General features: G+C 44.7%; 1 long non-coding RNA gene across 1 annotated transcript in view; it reads right to left on the reverse strand.

The window, feature by feature from the left end:
• LOC130277753 (uncharacterized) overlaps positions 1-21,370 on the reverse strand; it is a 33,513-nt gene extending 12,143 nt beyond the window's left edge. Inside the window, exons 1-2 of the long non-coding RNA XR_008845560.1 lie at positions 21,315-21,370; positions 21,087-21,222 (exon numbers count right to left, since the gene is read on the reverse strand). This is a non-coding gene — a long non-coding RNA (uncharacterized LOC130277753). The remainder of the gene's footprint in view (positions 1-21,086; positions 21,223-21,314) is intronic.
• Positions 21,371-22,188: the final 818 nt, after the last annotated feature.

The following is a 22,188-nucleotide window of genomic DNA, read 5'->3' on the forward strand; positions in this document are numbered from 1 at the left end:
GAAATTTGAAGGTAGTAGAACATAGGTAGCCCCCCCCCCCCAAATGACCCCATTTTAAAAACTAGACTCCTCAAGGTATTCGCTAGGGGGTACAGTGAGTATTTTAACACCATATTTTTATGTCAGTGTTAAAAATTCGAAATTTGCTTTTTTATTTTTTTTTTTATTTGAAAATTTTTATTTTCCGATGTTAAAACAGAAACAACATAAGAATTAAGTAACATGTACAAGTGCAGAGATTGCGAACAAGGAAAATGCCATAGTACAACGGTATGAGGCAGACAATACCTAAGACCACATGAGTGGAGCATGTGAGGCACAAAGACGGTATGCTCGTTCGTGAAAGAGTGTGTCAAACCATTAACCATAAAAACATAAGGCTACATTCACCTCAATAAGTAGAAGGCGTAAACAGCATGAAAAGCCAAAATAGGCGAGTATTTGCGATCCCCAAGATGTGAGACCTGCATACACTTAACATGGAAAGAAGAAACAGAACCATGTAAACAAGAGGAAAAAAAAAATATAATAATTTATAATAATAATAATAAAATATATATATATATATATATATATATATATAAAAGATAAACAATACAAATAAAAATAAAAGGGGGGGGGGGGGGGGAGAAAAAAAGAAAAGCAGCCATAATGAGAAGGAAAACAAAAGTGTAGAGAAGGGAAAGTAGGAAGAAACATGGAAGGACAGGGGGAAACACACTGGAAACAATAAAGGGGGAGGGGAGGACACAGGGACATCCAAGGAAGGGAAGGAAGAGGGGGAAGGGGAAGGTACACTCTAAGGGGGAGGAAAAGCATCTCAAGGGGGGGCCTGGGGAGCAGGGGCAAACAGTGCTCCGTATCCAGGTGAAGACTGGAACGTCAACCAGTCAAACCACGTCTTCGTGTAGCGATCATTCTCCGCAGGGGTAAGGGCCACCAATTCCTCCATTCTTTGAGTGAGCGCAATTTCAGCCAGCCATTCACTAATCGTGGGAGGTTCAATAGACCTCCACCTGCGGGGAATAACCGTACGTGCTGCCTGAAGCATGTAACTAAGGAGGGATTTTTGGAAGGAACTGGCAGACATTGGAAGATGGGACAGTAAAGCAGCGTCCGGGGAACTAGGGATGGTTATTTTTGTCACCTCCCGAGTCACCCTATGAACCGTGGACCAGAAGGATGACAATTTGGGGCATGCCCACCATATGTGTGACATGGTGCCCACCGAGTCCCCACATCGCCAGCATGAGTCAGGAACCATAGGGAACCAACCATGAAGTTGGACCGGTGTGCGGTACCAGTGGGAAAGCACTTTATAATTCGTCTCTTGAGCCATGCACGCTACCACCGATTTATTAGATAGCTGAAAACACTTAGCCCATTGGGCCGGGGTTAGTGTTAAGCACAGTTCCTGTTCCCATGCTGCACAATATGTAGGCAAGGCGGAATGATAGCGAGAGAGCAGAATGCGATATAGAAAACCAATAGTGTGTGGGGGTACCGGGGGTGCTAGACACAGCTTCTCGAATGTGGTCAGGTCTCTATACAATGTCGCATATCTCTTAACCGAGGCATAGAAATGTTGGAGCTGCGTATAAATAAAAAGGCCACTGCCTTCGGAGGACCCGTGTCGCACCAGAGAAGCCATGGGCAACAACGCAGCAGAGGAGAGTACATGACAAAAACGCAGAGGGAGCACGTCAGGGACCTTCAGTAGACACCCGGGGGACATACCCGGGGGAAATGCAGGGTTACCTGTCACAGGGAGCATGGGTCCATTACGGTCGATCAAAGAATCCCTCAACCTCCGGTCACAAAGGGCAGTCAGTGTCTGTCGCGAGGTAAAAGATAAAGAGGGCAGGGAGGAGGGAGGCAGGGGCCATGTCCACGGCAGTCCAGCCAGCTCTCCCGGGTAGATATCATGTGCCACTCGTACCCAGAGTTTCGATGTGGAATTGTGTAGTAGATCCAACAGTCTGGCATGCATGGCAGCCAGATAGTATAGACGACAGTCCGGGAGGCCCAGGCCCCCCTCCCCCTTCGGACGGAATAGCACTCTACGGTTAAGCCTCGGTCGCCCCCCGGCCCAGATAAAAGAGCCAAACCTAGCATGCATGGTACGCCAATATGAGGCGGATAGGGTGATTGGGATTGTCTGGAGTAAATACAACAATTTAGGCAAGAGGGTCATCTTTAAGGCGTTCACCCTCCCAAACCAAGAGATGGTTCTGGTCTGCCACCGGTCCAGGTAGGTATTAAACTGGGAAAGAAGTGGGGCAAAATTACGATGATACAAAAGAGATAAGTCCGAAGGGACCACAATCCCTAAATATTTTATGCCTTGGGTCGGCCAAGCGAAAGGGAAATTCCTCCTAAGCAAATCTACCACAGAGGGCGGGAGGGAAACGTTCAAAGCCTCAGATTTAGACACATTAATTTTAAAAATAGACCATTTCCCAAATTCGGACACCACGGACATCAAGGAGGGGAGTGAAACATGAGGGTTGGTAACGTAGACCAATAGGTCGTCAGCAAAGGCCGAGCACTTATATTCAGAATCTCCAATCCTAACCCCCGAGATGTCCGGATTGCTACGGATGGAGGCCAGGAGATGCTCCATAACTAAGACATATAAGAGGGGAGATAAGGGGCAACCCTGGCGAGTACCATTATGTATGGAAAAAGAGTGGGATAGATAGCCGTTAATCCGCAACCTAGCTGAAGGAAGCCGATATAGGGACATAATTTTAGTCGTGAGAACCGGACCCAGACCGATAGCACCCAGAACCTCCCTGAGGGACGACCACGAAATGCGGTCAAACGCTTTTTCAGCGTCAAGGGATAGAATCATTAAGGGGATCTCTCTGGATTGGGCAAAGTGCATAATATCTAAGGTTTTTAAAGTGTTGTCGCGTGCTTCCCTCCCCGGAACAAAGCCAACCTGATCAGGATGAATCAACTGAGGCAAAGAAGACCCCAACCTATTCGCAATCAATTTAGAGAACAGCTTAAGGTCCAGATTCAATAAGGAAATGGGCCTATAGCTGGAGCAAAGCTGTGAATCCTTGTCAGGTTTGGGAAGCACTGCGACGTGGGCCATAGTAGATTGGGGGGGAAAGGGGCAATCGGGGCCTACTGCATTAAATGCGACTATCAGTAAAGGGGCCAGTCGCTCCCCAAATTAACTATAAAATGCCGCAGTATACCCATCTGGGCCCGGACTCTTTCCCCCCGGTAGAGAGGAAATAACCCCAAGGAGCTGTTCCACTGTGAATGGGGCATCAAGGTCAGCTGACACCTCAGCAGATAGTGTAGGGAGCCCAGGTCGAGGGAAAGAGACAGGGTCAGGGCGGGCAGCGGCAGGTAGACTATATAAATCAGTATAAAATTGGCAAAACTCCTCTGCTATTTCCGGGGTAGTATGAACCTTCTCACCAGAGTGCCGTTTAACACACGGGATATGGGTTGTGGCTATGCGTTCCCTGAGGGCCCTGGCGAGCATACGCCCACTCTTATTCCCGAACTCATAGAACTTACTTCGGCATAAGTGCAAGGCCCGTCTGGAAGAGGCGTCCAAGAGACGTCTAGCCTCCTGAAGCGCCAACATCAGGTCACCCAACACAGAAGTAGAGAGAGCCCGTTTATGAGCCAGCTCTAGGTCCGCCACCTTCCCTAAAGCACGTTTCAGAGCATGGGCCTTCTCCCTTTTAAGCCTAGTGCCGTGTTTAATAAAAATCCCCCGGATCACACATTTGACTGCTTCCCATTTTGTCAGAGGGGACGTAGGATCCTGTGCATGGTCAAGAATGAAGTTAGCAATCGACCTTTCCACATCGGCAACAAATACAGGATCAAGCAAGAGCGATTCATTGAGGCACCAGGTCCATTCCCCCCTGACCATGGAAGGCAAACGCAACGTGCACAGAACCGGGGCATGGTCTGACCAAAGACTATTCCCCATCTGAGAGGAGGTCACCCAGGGGAGTGCTTTATGTTGTATGAGAATATAATCAATTCTGCTATAGGAATTGTGGGAGGGCGAATAGAAACTAAAGTCCTTATCCTTTGGGTGGAGTAGGCGCCAAACATCGCAGAGTTGCAGCAGCGCGAAGGTCCGCTTAAGGCGTTTAATAGCAGTATAGGAAATAGAGGAACACCCCGATGAGTTATCTAGGACCGGGTCTAAGGTAAGGTTGAGGTCCCCACAGAGAATGAGTGTGCCTCGGAGAAGCGGCATGACCTCATCCACTAACTGCAGCAAAAACGCAATTTGGTTAACATTTGGGGCATAGACATTCAGCAAAGTAACCTCGTGACCACCTATCAGGAGTGAAAGAAGTACATATCTATCGTCAGAGTCAATCCTACAGTTCAGGACCTGATGAGGGAGGGATTTATGAGCAGCAATCGCCGTCCCACAGGACCTGGAGGAAGGATTATCAGCGCAATACCATGTAGTGTAGTGTGGGTGTTTTTAGGGAGGGAGCATGTCCTACCTTGAAATGGGTTTCTTGAAAACAAACCAACTGCACTTTCTGTTTGTGGAAATGGTGAAGCACCTGGGATCGCTTTTCTGGAGTATTCAGCCCCTTGGCATTATATGTAGCAATCTTAAGATCCGCCCCAGACATAATGGGAGATAAAAGCGATAGTTAGCAAGTCAAGAGTATGCAATCCGTAGGAGACCAGGGCCAGGAAGGAAGGGGACACACAAGGGGCAGTGGGGACACAAGAAGGGAAAACCACAGGGAACGAAGACACAAGACAGGCGAGGAAGGAGAAGACACCCAGCAAACAGAAAGAAAATAAAAATAAATAAATAAAATAAAAAATAAAAACGGGAGAGGAGCTTTGGGGGGTGGGGGGGGGGAAGAAATATAAGCAAAGAGTAGAGTAGACCAGGAAGACAAGAGTGGAAACAGCAGTAGAAGACAGAAAACAAACTACTGCTGCAGTATCTATAGAAAAAACACACTAACAGCAAGAACCCAAGGCACTTAGAACCCTAGGGCTCGCAACCTATGAGGGGGAGGAGTAAGTCAGACCACAAAGACACAAGAGAGGAGCTCCCTCTACCACTCTCAAAGAAAATTAGTAGAGAAGAAACATGAACCCCTACCGGAATAGGAAAGGGGGCGTGGACAGAAAGGAGTAAGATCAGTAACAGGAAGAAGAGCAGGAGACACAGGAAAACCGTATCAGCACAATTATGAAAACTGTAATACAGTGCAAACAGCATAATAGATAGCACTCAAGTGTACCAACGTCCGACACCAACTCCCACCAGGACTCTCAATTAGATGGTAATACAGTGCAAACAGCATAAGAGTGATCACTCAATCGTTCCAACGTCCGACATCCACGCCAACCAGTTCACTTAGGCCTCGGAGAGGAGCCAGCAGGATGATGTTGTAGAGATGTGCGGGCGTCCCTTCGGGGAGGACCTCTCGGAGGGAGACCAGTTCTCGACGTCTTTGCAGGAGGCGAAACCAGTCCCCGGGGTGTGTGCTGCAAAGTGCGTTTGGTGGAGTAGGACTGCAGCAAAGGCCAATCCGGCAGAGATAGATCGGTAAGGCCCAAGTCCTGCAGGAAACTGGGCAGGTCGTCCGGTGATCTCAGGGAGAGAAAGCGTCCATTGTGTTTCACATTAAGAGAAAATGGGAAGCACCACCGATATTGGATCCCCCATTCACGGAGGACAGATAGGAGAGGCCTTAGTGCGGCTCGTTGCGCCAATGTGTGGCGAGAGAGATCTTGATAGAGTTGAATGGGCACGTCCTTATACAAAATCTGCTGGCAGCGTCTAGCATTATAGAGAATGTCCTCCTTCAGAGCATAAAAATGAATCCGGCAAATTACATCCCGGGGGTTAGTATCATCAGAGCTGGGGGGTCTTAGGGCCCTGTGAGCCCTGTCCATTTCAATATGCGCATCAGGAGGACGGTCTAGAAGGCCATTGAAGATAGAAGTGAGAGCGACCCAAAGTTCATCAGAGGTGACCGCCTCCGGCTGACCCCGTATACGGATGTTGTTCCGACGACTGCGGTTCTCTAGATCATCTATGTGCTGTTGCAGGGAAAACAATTGGTCTTTGTGGCTATTGACCAAGGATTGTAGGGCTTGGACAGAGGTGGAGGTAGAGTCATGAGCAGTTTCCACCACAGAGACCCTGGTCGTAAGAGTAGATAGTTCAGTACGTAATTGCGCAAACTCCTGTTTGCATTCCAGCACAATTGTATTAGCAAGATTAGAAATGTCCGCCTTAGTTGGGAGGCTCCTAACCAGAGACTGGAGATCCGCCAGAGTTATTGGAGTGGATGGAGGTTGGGTGCCCTGCAGGGCAACCTGGGGGCCATGCAAGGTCTCAGGGAGGAAGCCAGGTGGATTCTGCATGGAGTAGCTCACATGAAACACTGAAGGAGTAGAGTCCAGGCTACAAGCAGGAGGAGCAGAAGGTGGTAAGCCTGCAGCAGCCCTGGGTGTGCCACAACCAGGCCCCTCAGGATGCTCCAGAGGATCAGGGGGGGGGGGGAGAGTGATCAGCCCCCACATCTGGAGATAACACCGGTGCCTCAAACCAAGGGGACCCCGAGGACCACTGCGGGGATTGGGCCTGCACCGGATCAGGGGGATGCAAGGGAGATCCCAGAGCCATGCTAACCCCAGGGGACCCGGCCGGCAGCAGTGGCACGAAGGCGGACTGTGCACTAGGAGAAGAGGTGCTCAGCATGGGGCCCACTGGATGAGGAGGAGAAGGCCCAATCGGAGGCTGCAGCTGTGGCAGTGGAGGGGTTAAACTACACTCCCCCGTCAGGAGATCCAGGGGCTGAGGCCGCAGAGGAGTATGCTCCCACAGTGGAGCGGTGAGCGAGGGCCGAGCAGCCTCTGGGGTCAGATGCGGAGTATGCTGACTCACCCTCCGGAGCTCCGGGTTCGCGGCGTGTTCCGGCTGCGGCACAACACCAGGAAGGCGAGGAGACTGTCGGGCGGTGCGCGGAGACTTTGCAGCAGCAGTCGGGACCTCCAGCAGCGGTGCAGGTACGGGTCCCTCACGATCTCCGGCGGTGGATGATGTAGGAGGAGATTCAGGTGCAGGAGCCTGCGGATGAGAGTGGCAGAGCTCCGGTGCAGGGCCTTCCAAAATGGCGCCCGACAGAGCCGACAGTGGCGCAGATCCAGAGCGGAGGTTCTGGGAGCGGGTGAAATAGCTCTCCAGGTCCATCTGAGGGGTCAGAGGTGTTGAGGCCAGCTTCTTCTTCCCTCTCCTATGAGATTTCCCCATTAAATCCAGCAGGGTTAGCAGGTTCTGTAAGCGGCAAGCAGGAGCTCTAACTCGCACGTCCTCACACGGCCATGAGCAGACCACTCCCCGAAATTAGCTTTTTTTCACAAATGCATTATTTGTGGGACATAATTTTGTACATCGCTTCTGATATTGAAGACACACTGAGCTTCTGGTAGCTCAGTGTGTCTGCTCATGACTGCCGGCGGGAAATCCACCGCTATGAGTGTACACACAAAGCTACCCAGCCACAGCAAGGAGCTCATTATTGTGACTGCTGGCGGGCATCCGCAGCATGTAATATTCTGCGGATGTGCGACAGGTGATCCTACACATTATGCATTTTTATTTTTCATTATATTTATTTAATAAATGTTTTATTTTATTGTTTTATGCTTTTTGACACTTTTTTTTTATTTTTTACACTTTTTTTTAACATTGTTTTTAGACTTTTATTTAATTTATATAATTTTTTAACACTTTTTTTTAATGCTTTGGAATGCTTAGTATTCCAAAGCATTGTAGACATATGCTGTCTCTGGCACATCCTGACAGGCAATAACCGGGGCAGACCTGGGGGTCCTTGTAAAGACCCCTTGCTTCTCTGGTAACATGCAGCACCCCGCGATCATTGCGGGGTGCTACAGGAGAGAGACAGAGGGAGCCCCCTCCCTCTGTCAAAACTCCTTACAGCTCGCAGTCGCTTCCAACCGCAGCTATAAGGGTTAAACTGCCAGGACCCTAAGTTTTCTTCGGTCCCGGCATTGCGTCAGGCCCCCGCCCGGTGGGGATCACACACAGCACCATGCGATCACGCTGCAGGGTGCTGTAGGGAAGACAGAGGGAACTCCCTCCCTCTGTCATAACACTTACAGCCCGTGGTCACTTCCGACCACGGCTGTAAGGGTTAAACTGCCAGAAACAAAGTTTACTTCAATCCTGGCAGTGCGGCAGGGTCTCGGCTGTGTGTTACAGCCGAGTCCCTGCCGCCATCTCGTGGGTGCACTGGGCAGCACCCACGAGAACCATGGACGTGTATACTCGTCATGGTGCGGGAACGTGCATCCTGCCTGGACGTGTATACACATCCATGGTCGTTAAGGTGTTAATCTACATCTGTTTAAACTGGGAATTTCTTACGATCACTCCCTTGAGATAATTAACATTTACACAGCTATATTAGATGTGCATCCACTTCAGCACAACACAATGAGATGGCAGGTTACATCAGTCCTTAAAAACAGAATCAGATTCAAGGTACATAAGTATTTGATTTTCTCACCCAACTATGGGTACAATTTATGGTAATACATGCCAGCCTACAGAAAGAGAATGGCACTTTAGAGACTCCCAGTGACTACCAGATTGAAGGGTACATGCAGGGCCAGATTAAGAGCATCATGGGCCTGGTGCTGAAGATTGTGATGGGCCTTTTTATTGAAGTATATAAAATGAAAACACAACGCAAAGCTATTTTGTCACGTTTTATGCACACTAAATTACCAGGATAGCTGAATATATGATAGTGTGTGGAAACGTTGCATATCTTTATAGAATCTGTTCTTTAGCTATAAAAAAAAAAAAAAAAAAAAGTGTGGTAGAGGGGCCGCTATGTGTTGACATCCTGTGCATGCGCCATGAATAGGGATTGTGGTTCACAAGTGGTAAGTCTGAGTTCACACCTGTCAGACTGCTCATCCATCACAATCCCATTCACAGCGCTTAGGGGATGCATGAGCCAGAGAAGGTGCGGAGAAGTGTTGCAGCCCTGTAGCCACACCTCTTTCACACTCAATGCACCCCCAAGAAATGTTATTTTTGTTAGTGAAATAAAGGATCAAACAACATCAATGAAGATATGCCAAGTATCCATACACCAACATCTTTTATGGCTATGCTAACAATTTCATATGCATAAGGCTTCTTTCACACTGCTATTAGGACACTGCAGTATGACGGCCCCCGGGGGAGAAAAATTACTGCTTGCGCCGACTTTTTCTCCTGCTAGTCCCGCTACAAAATAGCGGCACCCAACAGACCCCATTATAGTAAATGGCAAGGTGACAATTTCTCACCTAGCTTTTCTGGGCTCCTGAATGGCATATCTGCTTATCATAGCATAGACAGCTTTGACTATATATTATAGGCAAATCTGTCTATAATAGCTGAGCTATAATAAGCAGATATGCCATTCAGGAGCTCAGAAAAGCTAGGTGACAATGTCTCACCTAGATTTTTCAAGCTCCTGAATGGCATATCTGCTTATAATAGCTCAGCTACTATAAGCAAACATGTCATTCAGTAGCATGGAAAAGCTAGGTGAGACATTGGCACCTAGCTTTTCTGTGCACCTGAATGGCAAGTCAGTTCATGCCCGGTGGACTAGTGGTACCTTTGGGGGAAACTCCAGAGGCAGAGAGGAATGTGCGCCGGCAGCAGGACCTCAGGCAGGTGGCAGCTACAGCACACGCAGTAGTTTTTTAAACTTAGCGGGTGCTGGCCGAATGAGGGGGGGGGGGGGGAGGAGTCTCCAGGGCTGCAATCTGAAATTTCGGGGCACCTTACACAACTTCAGGCCTGGGACCCTCATCACCCCCCCCCCCCCCCCTCCCGATGCCCTACTCTCAGTGCCCCTAATAATGCTCCTCCTTAGTGCCCTAGTGAGTAGGTTAGTGTGTTAGGGAAAGGGTAGGCGGATGGGTGGTGGTGGGTAGGTAGGTAATTTCCCTTCCCCTATTAGTGTTAATGCCCCCATTAGGTAGGTAGTAGGTTATGCCCCTGGTAGGTGGCAGGTAATGCCCCCAGTAGGTAGTGTCCCCTGTAGATAGATAGATAGGTAATGCCCCCAGTAGATAGTGCCCCTAGTAGGTATCAGGTAATGCCTCCAGTAGGTAGTGCCCCCCCCCCCAGCTGAGTGGTGCCCCCAGTAGATAGTGGCCTTAGTAGGTAGTGGTCCCTGGTTGGTTGTGCCCTCAGGTAGGTAATGCCCCCAGTATACAGTGACCACAGTAGATAGTTCCCCCATATAGGTCATGCAGGTAGGTAGTGTCCCCCAGGTAGGTAATGCCCCCAGTTGAGTAATAATGCCCCCAGCTAGTTAATAATACCCCCCCGTTAGGTAATAATTCCCCTCACATAAGTAATACCCCCAGTTATGTAATAATGCCCCTCACATAGGTAATGCTCCAGTAGGCTAAAAATGCACTAGTTAGTAAATAATGCCCCCACATAGGTAAAAATTGCCCCCACGTAGATTTAAAAAAAAAAAAAAACATAATAAAAATCCACTGCGCTGAGGCCAGGCTGTTAGCAGCCTCCGGAGCGGTGCGGGACTTCTCTGGCCAGCTGCGTGATGTACGTACAGGAGCCGGAAAATGCTACAGCCACTACGTACATTGGGGAAGATTTATCAAAACCTGTTCCAAGGAAAAGTTGCTGAGTTGCCCCTAGCAACCAATCAGATTACTTCTTTCATTTTTAGAGACCTGTGAAAAATGAAAGAAGCGATCTGATTGGTTGCTAAGGGCAACTCAGCAACTTTACCTCTGCACAGGTTTTGATTAATCATCCCCATTATGCAATTTGCGTACTGTACGTCCAGAAGTAGACTGCTGTTTGCACAACTCAGCTGCTTTAATACACAAGTCACATTTGAGGTTTCAAGAGCCTGGGAAAGCTGGGTGACTGGCAGTACACAGTGCAGGGCTCACAGTTTTTCTCCAGCTTTATGGACTGCCTGTCACTCAGCTTTCCCAGTCTCCTGAACGGAATGTCTGTATGGTGAAGCAGCCATATTGGAGAGATGAAGTAACAGATGTCACACTAGTATTCTGCCATTCAGGAGTCATATAAAGCTAGGGAAATGCTAAGAGTACTAGTGTGACATCTGGTACTTCACTACATAAAAACATGTTTTCTTTCCAATGTGGTTACTTTACCAGACAAATATTCTCTTCAGAAGTCTGGGAAAGCTGGGTGACAGGCAGTACACATAAAGCTGGGGAAGTACTGTGAGCCCTGCACTGTGTCACCTAGCTTCTCCAGTCTCCTGAAGAGAGCCCCCATACGCCCATATAGTGCCCCACACAGGGAATACACTAATACATACACATTACACAGATACAGGCACATGCACTTTACATGTGTACAATTTCAGCACTAACAGACATACACACAGGTGATACATGACATATACATACATACACAGGTGATACATGACATATATACACACACATACATACATACACAGGTGATACATGACATATATATACATACATACATACACAGGTGATACATGACATATATATACATACATACACAGGTGATACATGACATATATATATATACATACACAGGTGATACATGACATATATATATATATACATACATACACAGGTGATACATGACATATATACACATACACACACAGGTTATACATGACATATATATATACATACATACACAGGTGATACATGACATATATACACATACACACACAGGTTATACATGACATATATATATATATATACATACATACACAGGTGATACATGACATATATATATATATATACATACATACACAGGTGATACATGACATATATACACATACACACACAGGTTATACATGACATATATATATACATACATACACAGGTGATACATGACATATATACACATACACACACAGGTTATACATGACATATATATATATATATATATATATATACATACATACACAGGTGATACATGACATATATATATATACATACATACACAGGTGATACATGACATATATACACATACACACACAGGTTATACATGACATATATACACATACACACACAGGTTATACATGACATATATATATATATACATACATACACAGGTGATACATGACATATATACACATACATACATACACACGTGATACATGACATATATACACATACATACATACACACAGGTGATACATGACATATATACACATACATACACACACACAGGTGATACATGACATATATATACATACATACACACACAGGTGATACATGACATATATATACATACACACACAGGTGATACATGACATATATATACATACATACACAGGTGATACATGACATATATACACATACATACACAGGTGATACATGACATATATACACATACACACACAGGTGATACATGACATATATACACATACACACACAGGTGATACATGACATATATACACATACACACACAGGTGATACATGACATATATACACATACACACACAGGTGATACATGACATATATATATATATACATACATACACAGGTGATACATGACATATATATATACATACAGGTGATACATGACATATATATACATACAGGTGATACATGACATATATATACATACAGGTGATACATGACATATATATACATACAGGTGATACATGACATATATATACATACAGGTGATACATGACATATACATACATACAGGTGATACATGACATATACACATACATACACACACACAGGTGAGACATGACATATATACACATACATACACACACAGGTGATACATGACATATATATATACATACATACACACACAGGTGATACATGACATATATACACATACAGGTGATACATGACATATATACACATACATACAGACATACACTGGTGATACATAACTGAGCCCCAGTGCAGAGACCAGGCAGGGCAGAGGGAGGTTACAGGCCTCACGATCAGTGGAGCATAAGGGGAAAATGACAGCCGGCAGCCACAGCACCTGTACATAGTGCAACTGGTCTGGGCCAGTACTGCCCTGATGGCGGCCCCTACGCTACCCTGACGTCACGTGGGGCACGCAGGTCACGCAATCAAGTCACCACCAGGGCCGTAGGTAAGCCAGTGGGCCGCTCTGACATCGCAGGGCCAGCCTTCTTTCACTGTTAATATTGTTGTCGCAGGCTGCCGGGCCTATTTTAACATAGGGGCCTGGAGCTGCCGCTCCATCCGCCCCTACGTTAATCCGGCCCTGGGTACATGGTTCACTACCGTTACATTTTCAAGCATAGTCCAGAGAAGGAATTATTAACTTTTAGGCTAGGTTCACACTACGGAATTTCCGCCTGCAATTCCACTTTGAAATTGCAGGCAGAAATTCTGCTTGCTAAAATGTATAGTGTAGTTAATGGGTTTCTGTTCACAGATTCACACTTCGGCATTTGTGAAGCGGAATTTGTGAACGGAAAATCCACTTGGAAAAAAAATCTTAATCCTTCCAGTACTTATTAGCTGCTGAATATTACAGAGGAAATTCTTTTCTTTTTGGAACACAGTGCTCTCTGCTGACATCTCTGTCCATTTTAGGAACTGTTCAGAGCAGCATATGTTTGCTATGAGGATTTTCTCCTACTCTGGACAGTTCCTAAAATGGACAGAGATGTCATTCATGTCAGCAGAGAGCACTGTGCTCATGATTCAGCAGAGAGCTCTGCGTTCCAAAAAGAAAATAATTTCCTCTGTAGTATTCAGCACTGGAAGGATTAAGTTTCTGTAATAGAAATAATTTACGGGGGGCGTGGCGAGGCACTGAAGAAGATGGCCGCACAGTGCTAGTGCTCCGCCACCACATGCCCCCGAACAAAATTTGCTCTCAAAAAGCCAAATATGACTCCTTCTCTTCTGAGCATTGTAGTTCGCCCGTAGTGCACTTCAGGTCAACTTATGGGGTACCTCCATACTCAGAAGAGATGGGGTTACAAATTTTGGGGGGGTATTTTCTGCTATTAACCCTTGCAAAAATGTGAAATTTGGGGGGAAACACACATTTTAGTGACATTTTTTTTCTTTGTTTACATATGCAAAAGTCGTGAAACACCTGTGGGGTATTAAGGCTCACTTAATTCCTTGTTACGTTCCTCAAGGGGTCTAGTTTTCAAAATGGTATGGCATGTTTTTTTTTTTGCTGTTCTGGCACCATAGGGGCTTCCTAAATGCAACATGCCCCCCAAAAACCATTTCTGAAAAACTTACTCTCCAAAATCCCCTTGTCGCTCCTTCCCTTCTGAGCCCTCTACTGCGCCTGCCTTTACATAGACATATGAGGTATGTGCTTACTCGAGAGAAATTGGGCTACAAATACAAGTATAAATTTTCTTCTTTTACCCCTTGTAAAAATTCAAAAATTGGGTCTACAAGAAAATGCGAGTGTAAAAAATGAAGATTGTGAATTTTCTCCTTCACTTTGCTGCTATTCCTGTGAAACACCTAAAGAGTTAAAATGCTGATTGAATGTCATTTTGAATACTTTGGGGGGTGCAGTTTTTATAATGGGGTCTTTTGTGGGGTATTTCTAATATGAAGACCCTTCAAATCCACTTCAAACCTGAACTGGTCCCTGAAAAATAGTGAGTTTGAAAGTTTTGTGAAAAATTGCTGCTGAACTTTGAAGAACTCTGGTGTCTTCCAAAAGTAAAAACACATCAATTTTATGATGCAAACATAAATTAGACATATTGTATATGTGAATATAATAAAAAAAAATATTTGGAATATCCATTTTCCTTACAAGCAGAGAGCTTCAAAGTTAGAAAAATGCTAAATTTTCAAATTTTTCAACAAATTTGGGGATTTTTCTCCAAGAAAGGATGCAAGTTACCACAAAATTTTACCACTATGTTAAAGTAGAATATGTCACGAAAAAACATTCTCGGAATCAGAATGATAACTAAAAGCATTCCAGAGTTATTAATGTTTAAAGTGACAGTGGTCAGATGTTTAAAAAATGGCCGGGTCCTAAGGTGTAAAATGGCTGGGTCCTTAAGGGGGTTAAATGCTGTCCTTTGCGCAATATAAACTGGCCCCGTCATAGCCAGCATCCCTGCCTCACTCTTCTCTGCTCCCATATGCCCGCCCACATGGTCAAAATGATACATGCATTATCAGTAGCCCAAATACTAAAGAAAGAGGTCAGGGAAAAAAAAAAAGGCTATAAAATGGGCCAAATGCAGGTGCAAAAAAATTATACAGTGTGTGAACATAGCCTAATTGTACTGCAAGTGATTAATGGGGTTATTCCACAAAGATTATTGCATTTATTTAGGTAAAGCAACAAATTATAAAAGAGTTATTGTACATAGAATCGTTAATAAATAGTTTATTACACAGTTTAAAGTGTATAACAATGATTAAGATGCCAGCTGTTTTACAGTTTGTATAAATCCCATCCATGTTAATGGGAGTTACATAAATATTGGAGCATCATGAACTTCACTGTTTATGTAACTACCAAATTCTGTAAACTGCTTATTTCCAAGTGCTACACTGTTTATGGCGCTTTTATCAACCTCCGTGGGAGCTACGTCAGTCGTGTAACACAGCTTGTGTGGCTGCTTTCAGTTTTCTAGCCACAAGCAAACCAGAGGGGGCCAGGGGCCTTTGATCTCAATACAGAGGTGGGACCTGTATCTATTAGACATTCATGGTATACGCTGCACTTTATATTGGCGCTGTGAGAATCAAAATATACGTTGTACATCATGTATAAACATTAAAGGAGAACTGTGGTGCAGGAAAACATATCACCTACCCTAAGTATAAGGGATAAGTGCCTAATCGCAGGGGTCCCTGTGACCTCCTGCACTGCACCCCAGGAACAGAGCGTGTTGACCCCCGCAAGAAGTGGTGGCCGACATGCCACCTCCCATAGAACACTGCTTAATTCACAAAGGCATTTAATAAAAGAAAGACTTGCTGGCCAACAACAGGACAATGTAAACGGAATCAATATGAAATCAGTAAAAATTCTCTGGCCAGCCCTTTAGACCAGAATTCCAGTTACAGAATTCCAGTGGATTTTGATCCACTGATTTTCTCTGTATATTAGCAATCTTATGTATCACACTACCTACCACTCAATGAGGTTCACTGTATATAGGCAGCAAGCTCCCCCCTAGTGGCTACTGACAGCAGTTGCTGAAAAAAATCCCTGCCCTGTTTAAAATGGGCACTGTCGGTCAGATACAAAAATGTCATCACAATTCCACCCCCATTTCATGTCCAATTCCCTTACTACATCTTTTGTTAAAAAAAGATGTAATAAGGGAATCAGGTGCTGAGCCCACATCATGGCGGACTGGTCCTGGCAGCCGTCGGGACCTGTGGCTAATGCCGGGCATCACCGATCACAGTGATGTCAGGCATTACCTGTTAGACGTTGCGATCAAAGTTGATCGCAGCATCTAAAATGTTAAACCATGACCAATGTTAAACTCCTGGGCAGTTCAGCGGAGCTGATTGGGATAACTGCAGTGAAAAATACCAAAGTCCAAAATTGTGTATTTTTGGTCACTTCATAGACATAGAAAAGCGATCAAAAAGTCTTATCAAAACAAACATGGTACCGATAAAAACTAGACATTATGGTGCAAAAAAAGCCCTCATACAGCCCCGTATAAGGAAAAATTTAAAGTTATTGTACGAAAAGTTATAATTTTTTTAAATAAGTAAAACAAAATAAAACCTATATAAGTTGAGTATCAATTCAATCAGGTGTAGGCAAGAATGAAGAAAAACCGGCGACTCACCAATCTTACATCTTCCAACTTCTTTATTGGATGAAATACTCACATAACTACATAGGGAGGGGACATACACAGGGGGGGGGGGGGGGGGATACAGAAAGGTGACAAGCTCCGTTTCACACTGTTTAGTGCTTCATCCGGCCAAACAGTGGAATGGCCTATTGGAAGCACTAAACAGTGCAAAGAGGAGCTTGTCACCTTTCTGTACCCCCTCCCCCCCCCCCCCCCCGTGTATGTCCCCTCCCTATGAAGTTATGTGAGTATTTCTTTCAATAAAGAAGTTGGAAGACGTAAGATTGGTGAGTCGCCGGTTTTTCTTTGTTCTTGCCTACACCATGTAAATGCATTACTGTTGCAACCAGAGCACCGCCACACGTCAGAACCGCAGTGTATACTCACACCCCCTATCCACCTCCTTCTCACCTTGTAGTGCCGGGCTGTCTTGCATTCTCATATCAATTTAATCATATGGACCTACAGTAAAGGTAAGGTGTCATTCTTACTAAGCTAATTTGTTAGCCTGTATTTGTGGGAGGGGCGGAGTGTACATAAAAGCCTCACTGTTGGCTGGGCTGCTACGCTACGTCTTTAGTCACAGGCAGGATGTACGTGTTTTGCGGATGAAGGCTTTGTCAGGCGGGGAGTCTGGCATTTGAATCTCCCGCCATTTTCAGAAGCACCAGCCCCCACTCTTGCTGGTCTGGTCCTATGTCAGGTGGCACGGGCTCAGAGTTCTCGCAGCCACTGGCTGCTTCATGTGGGATGCTGGCTGCCCTCCACCTGACGTGGTAAAGTATATGGGGTGACTGGCCACAGGCTGGCTCTGCCTGCTTCAGCAGTGGGATTCAGGAGCTGGCAGGTGGCCGCGGCTCCTCTGTTAAAGCTTTGTGTATGCTTTGAGTGTCTGGTGCAGGGGGTTCGGGCCAGGCTAGGCGATGTCACCTGGGGCTTTGGTTACGGTGCGGGGGATGCTCACGTGATCTGTCCGACTCTTGCTCCTGAGTCACGTGGGCAGTTATGAATGTTGCACGCCCAGCTGAATCTCTGGTGAGAGTTTAGCAAAGAGACCTGGTGGTGGTCCGTGGCATCATGGTTTCAGGTCTTCTGTAAGCAGTTTTAATTAATGAATTCACCACGTTATTTGCACTAAATATGTTTGTTAGATGCGCAGAAGTATAGGGGGTTCTTTATAATCTCTGTAGAGGGTTGTTGTATATACGCCTAGGGTGCTGCTGAACCTTTGTCAGTAGTTGTACGATACTGCCTGTCCAGTCTTAATGTCATAATTCGTACACGTTTGTATTTATACCAGTCATTGCATTCCATTTATACCATTACATGTGGTCAGTGCGTATGCATTCATTGCATACCGTGTACTAGGTTATAGTATGCATCTGTTCATGTTTTGTGCAGTGCTTTCTTCTATGCATGTCATTCCATGCGCACATTCGTGGTATTCATTTTTTCAGACATAGTTTACCAGGATGTGGTCAATGATGGCATGTACAGGGATGGTACATCTAGTGTACCTGTGTTTTATAACAGTGAATGAGTAATAATTAGGATGGAGGAGGGTGTTCAGCAGTGTAGCCCCCAATCATGCATGTGAAATCCTTCCATAATGACGTCCGTGCTTACTGTGCAGGTGTTCACACATTATTTCATACGTGTATAGTGTTATTTCACGCTCATGGTCATACCAGTTTATCACACTAATGTTATAGCATTTATCTCATATACGTTTATAAAAAATAAACGCTTAGGTTCACAGCTTTTATCATTCATAGCATTGATCTCACACATTTGTGTCACTACATTTGGTGTATATTCATAGCATTTCATATCATGTTTCTTTACTAGCCTGGTTATTTTGTTTAATGTGCATATATTGTGTGTTGGTTTCTTATAATTCTTATGTCTCAGCGTTTGTGTCATTATGTCTCGCTCACGTCACAGCATTCTATCATCTTTACGTTCACAGCTTTACATCACGCTTTGGTTCTAAGCTTTATGCCCTGCATAGGTTCATTGAATTCAAGTGTGGCATGTGTTTATGCATTCGTCTCATATACACATAGCGTGTTATCTCACATACATTCAAATCAGTTATATCACGCTCACGTTCAGCATTTATGTCGCTTACGTTCACAGCAATTATGTCTCGCATACGTTCATAGCAGCTTTGCGACACATACATTCACAACATTTTCCTCAAATGTGTTCATAGGATTCATGTATTGCATACGTGCAAAGTAGTTATATCACACGGACGTTCACAGCTTCATGTCTACCTTCTTAGCAATGATGTCTCCATGTTCATAAGGTTAGGGCCGAACATACGTTCATAGCATTTATGTTTTGCTTATGTTCATAGCTTTCGGGGTCTTGTATGTTTTCTTAGCTTGCATATCTCGCATACGTTTATAGTTTTTACAACGGATATGGTCTTAGCGCTTACATCACGCATACATTTTTAGCATTCACACCATACTTGCAGTCTTAGCATGTTTATTTCGTAGTTGTTCATAGCATACACGTTAAGTTGACAACACATATATCTCACACGCCCATTACATTTTGTCTTGCATGTTCATGGCAGCTGTTATGAGCAGGTTAGGGCATATATGCAGTGTTTAGCATTCTTCCAGGTATACGGTCATAGAATTCATCCTGTTCATGTGTGAAATTTGTGCTGTACACATGTAGCATTTGTTCTGTGTAGAAGTTATTTCTGGGTTATAGCATTGATTGGTACGGTTAGAGCATTTATTTGTATACGGTATAGTGTTTAGCATTCACAGATTGACCACAATGCGAACAAGTCTCTAGTACTGTCGGTACCACCATTGCAGTTGGGCTGGGACGCAATACCATCAGGAAAGGACCATATAATTAGTTTCTTGCGCTTTGCAGGCCTTCAACGATTTGTGGCAGAGAAGGAAGCACTTCCATTAGGTGGGAGTGAAATGCTTATCTAGTTCCTCCTCCCATGCTGCACAAAATAAACGGGGTCAAAGGCGGAGCCGGAGAGCAACAGCAGGCAGCCTTTAGCATGTGGAGGGGTGAAGGGGGTTACGCATAGGTGTTCAAAGGTGTATAAAGTCAGGTTACGGTGTTGCACGTACACCGAATGGCATAAACCACCTCTCTGCAGCATGTAATACACTGGCCGACAGCAATAGTTTTGGAACCCAAATGGACTAGGTGACCCGGGTACATATTTTTACATTACCTACAGGATCCACATCTATAAATTACCACTAATAGTGCTCCTGTTGAGCCAATTGTCAGAAGTATCAAGTCTACCCGTTACTAATGCATCACTTAGGCTGTATCATTTGTTTTTTAAGAGAAGAATCATGCATTCTCTGGCCATTTTTTAAATCCACTAGAGAGGAGGAGGCGTTCTGCTTGGCAGGGATGGTGTTTGCCATCACATGTCATGCATGAATTCTGCCCTCACAGGACAAATAACATAAAAACACTACACTGAATTATACTCTTAGGAATTCTTCTAGCTTAGTGTTTGCAGTAAAGTTGCAGGCATTCTCCTTGCTATACGGCTGAGACAGACTGCTGTGATACAAGGACATGTCAGCGTCTTCTATGTACAAGAGCCCCTAGTTGCTTATAATATTAAGGTACATTATTCATTTATAAACATATTTGATTAATAAAGCATATTAAAAATATGTAAAAGTTTTTTTTTTTTTACCTGTCTCCGTCTGCCTACAAAAATAACCACTTTAACTCACCTTCTGCTGCTCCCTTGTAGCTCGGGTATCGGGGAGCCCCGTCCACTGCCAGTGACTCTGCTTTCTTCCACAATGCAGAGCGTAGCAACTACAGTCGGGGGAACTGAAAGTGCCACTCATCAATCACTGGCCAAGGCGGGACACTGCTGTGGCCAGTGATTGGTGGAGCGGCACTGTGACGTCCAGTCTAGATCTCCGGACGGCTTTGGTGAAGCAAATCTGGCACAGTGATTATGTAATCAACCCATAAATCTTGGCAAAACCACAAAAACAAGCATACATACTCTTACTCTACTCTTTATTGTATTTCCACTTAAAAGGAAGCAGCAGCACTGCACAAAACCCAAAATAACTATGGCATAGATTTATCAAGAATGTCTACAAAAAAACCTGCAGCAATAACCTGCCAAAAATGCAATCAGCAAGTAGTACTGTGCTCAGGGTATGGTCAAAGCATACTCACCTACTATAACATTACAATCACGTTCGGAGCGGTGTTCACAAACTGAGCATCCAAAATTGATACTGCACATGTCAGAAGTAGAGTTGGGAGGGAGCACAGAGATCTAACAAGTGCTATTGAGCATTCACAGCCTACTCTGAAAAGAGAACAATCACTATGAAAAAAGGGCACCACGCATTTATCCATGAAAAAAACAAGAAATACATGTAAATATAAGGAGAAACTCACTCTGTGTATGTGGAGGATGGTACCACCAAACCATCGCACCTGGAAGTCCAAGAAATCCATACGACAATTACAAACATCCTCTCTGTTCTTTAGAACATCTGTACTTAAAGGTGCCAAACCATCTAAAAAGTATTCAGTTCAAACCATGAGGGGAGAGATCTATTATGTTTGCTGTATCAGCCTATAACCCCCCCCTTCCTGGTTACAATGTAGAGTATTGCTCTGCTATGGAATTGTAGCAAATCCACTGAGGGTGAAGGTCCCAAAGGGGCACACTGTGAACTTTAGTTTTATTAACTCAAAGTATATATACAGTGATCCCTCAACTTACAATGGCCTCAACATACAATAGTTTCTACATACAATTGTCTTTTCTAGACCATTGTAACTTGAAACCAGACTCAACATGCAAGGTTACAGACAATTTAGATCTGTGAAACGTGTCAATGGCTGGAAGAACTGACCATTTAGAATAGGCATTTTACTGGTAAAACACCTGTATTACTGAAGTGCATGCACTGACTGACTGTCTGGTAGTGCCCCACTTCAGTACAGGGTGGTACTGCATGTCCTGTACTACTCTTTACCTGTGCCACGGTTATCTGCTCCTTTGGACACCAAGTAAGGGTGGCTTATTTAACTTTTTTAGGACATTGCGTGTACTGTACAGGACCCTGAAGAAGCTCCTGTCCTCAATGTAGACAGTGATTTACAGCTTCCTGCAGATCTTTCTTACTTTTATCTGTATTAGTTATATACTTATATTTCTTTAATCCTCACTTTTTCCTATTTTTGGATGACATTTTGATGGCTTCAGAACCAATTACCAGGTTTCCATAGAGTTATGGTCTCAATATACAATATTTTCAACATA

Source organism: Hyla sarda, chromosome 6, assembly GCF_029499605.1.
Source record: "Hyla sarda isolate aHylSar1 chromosome 6, aHylSar1.hap1, whole genome shotgun sequence".
NCBI lineage: Eukaryota > Metazoa > Chordata > Amphibia > Anura > Hylidae > Hyla > Hyla sarda.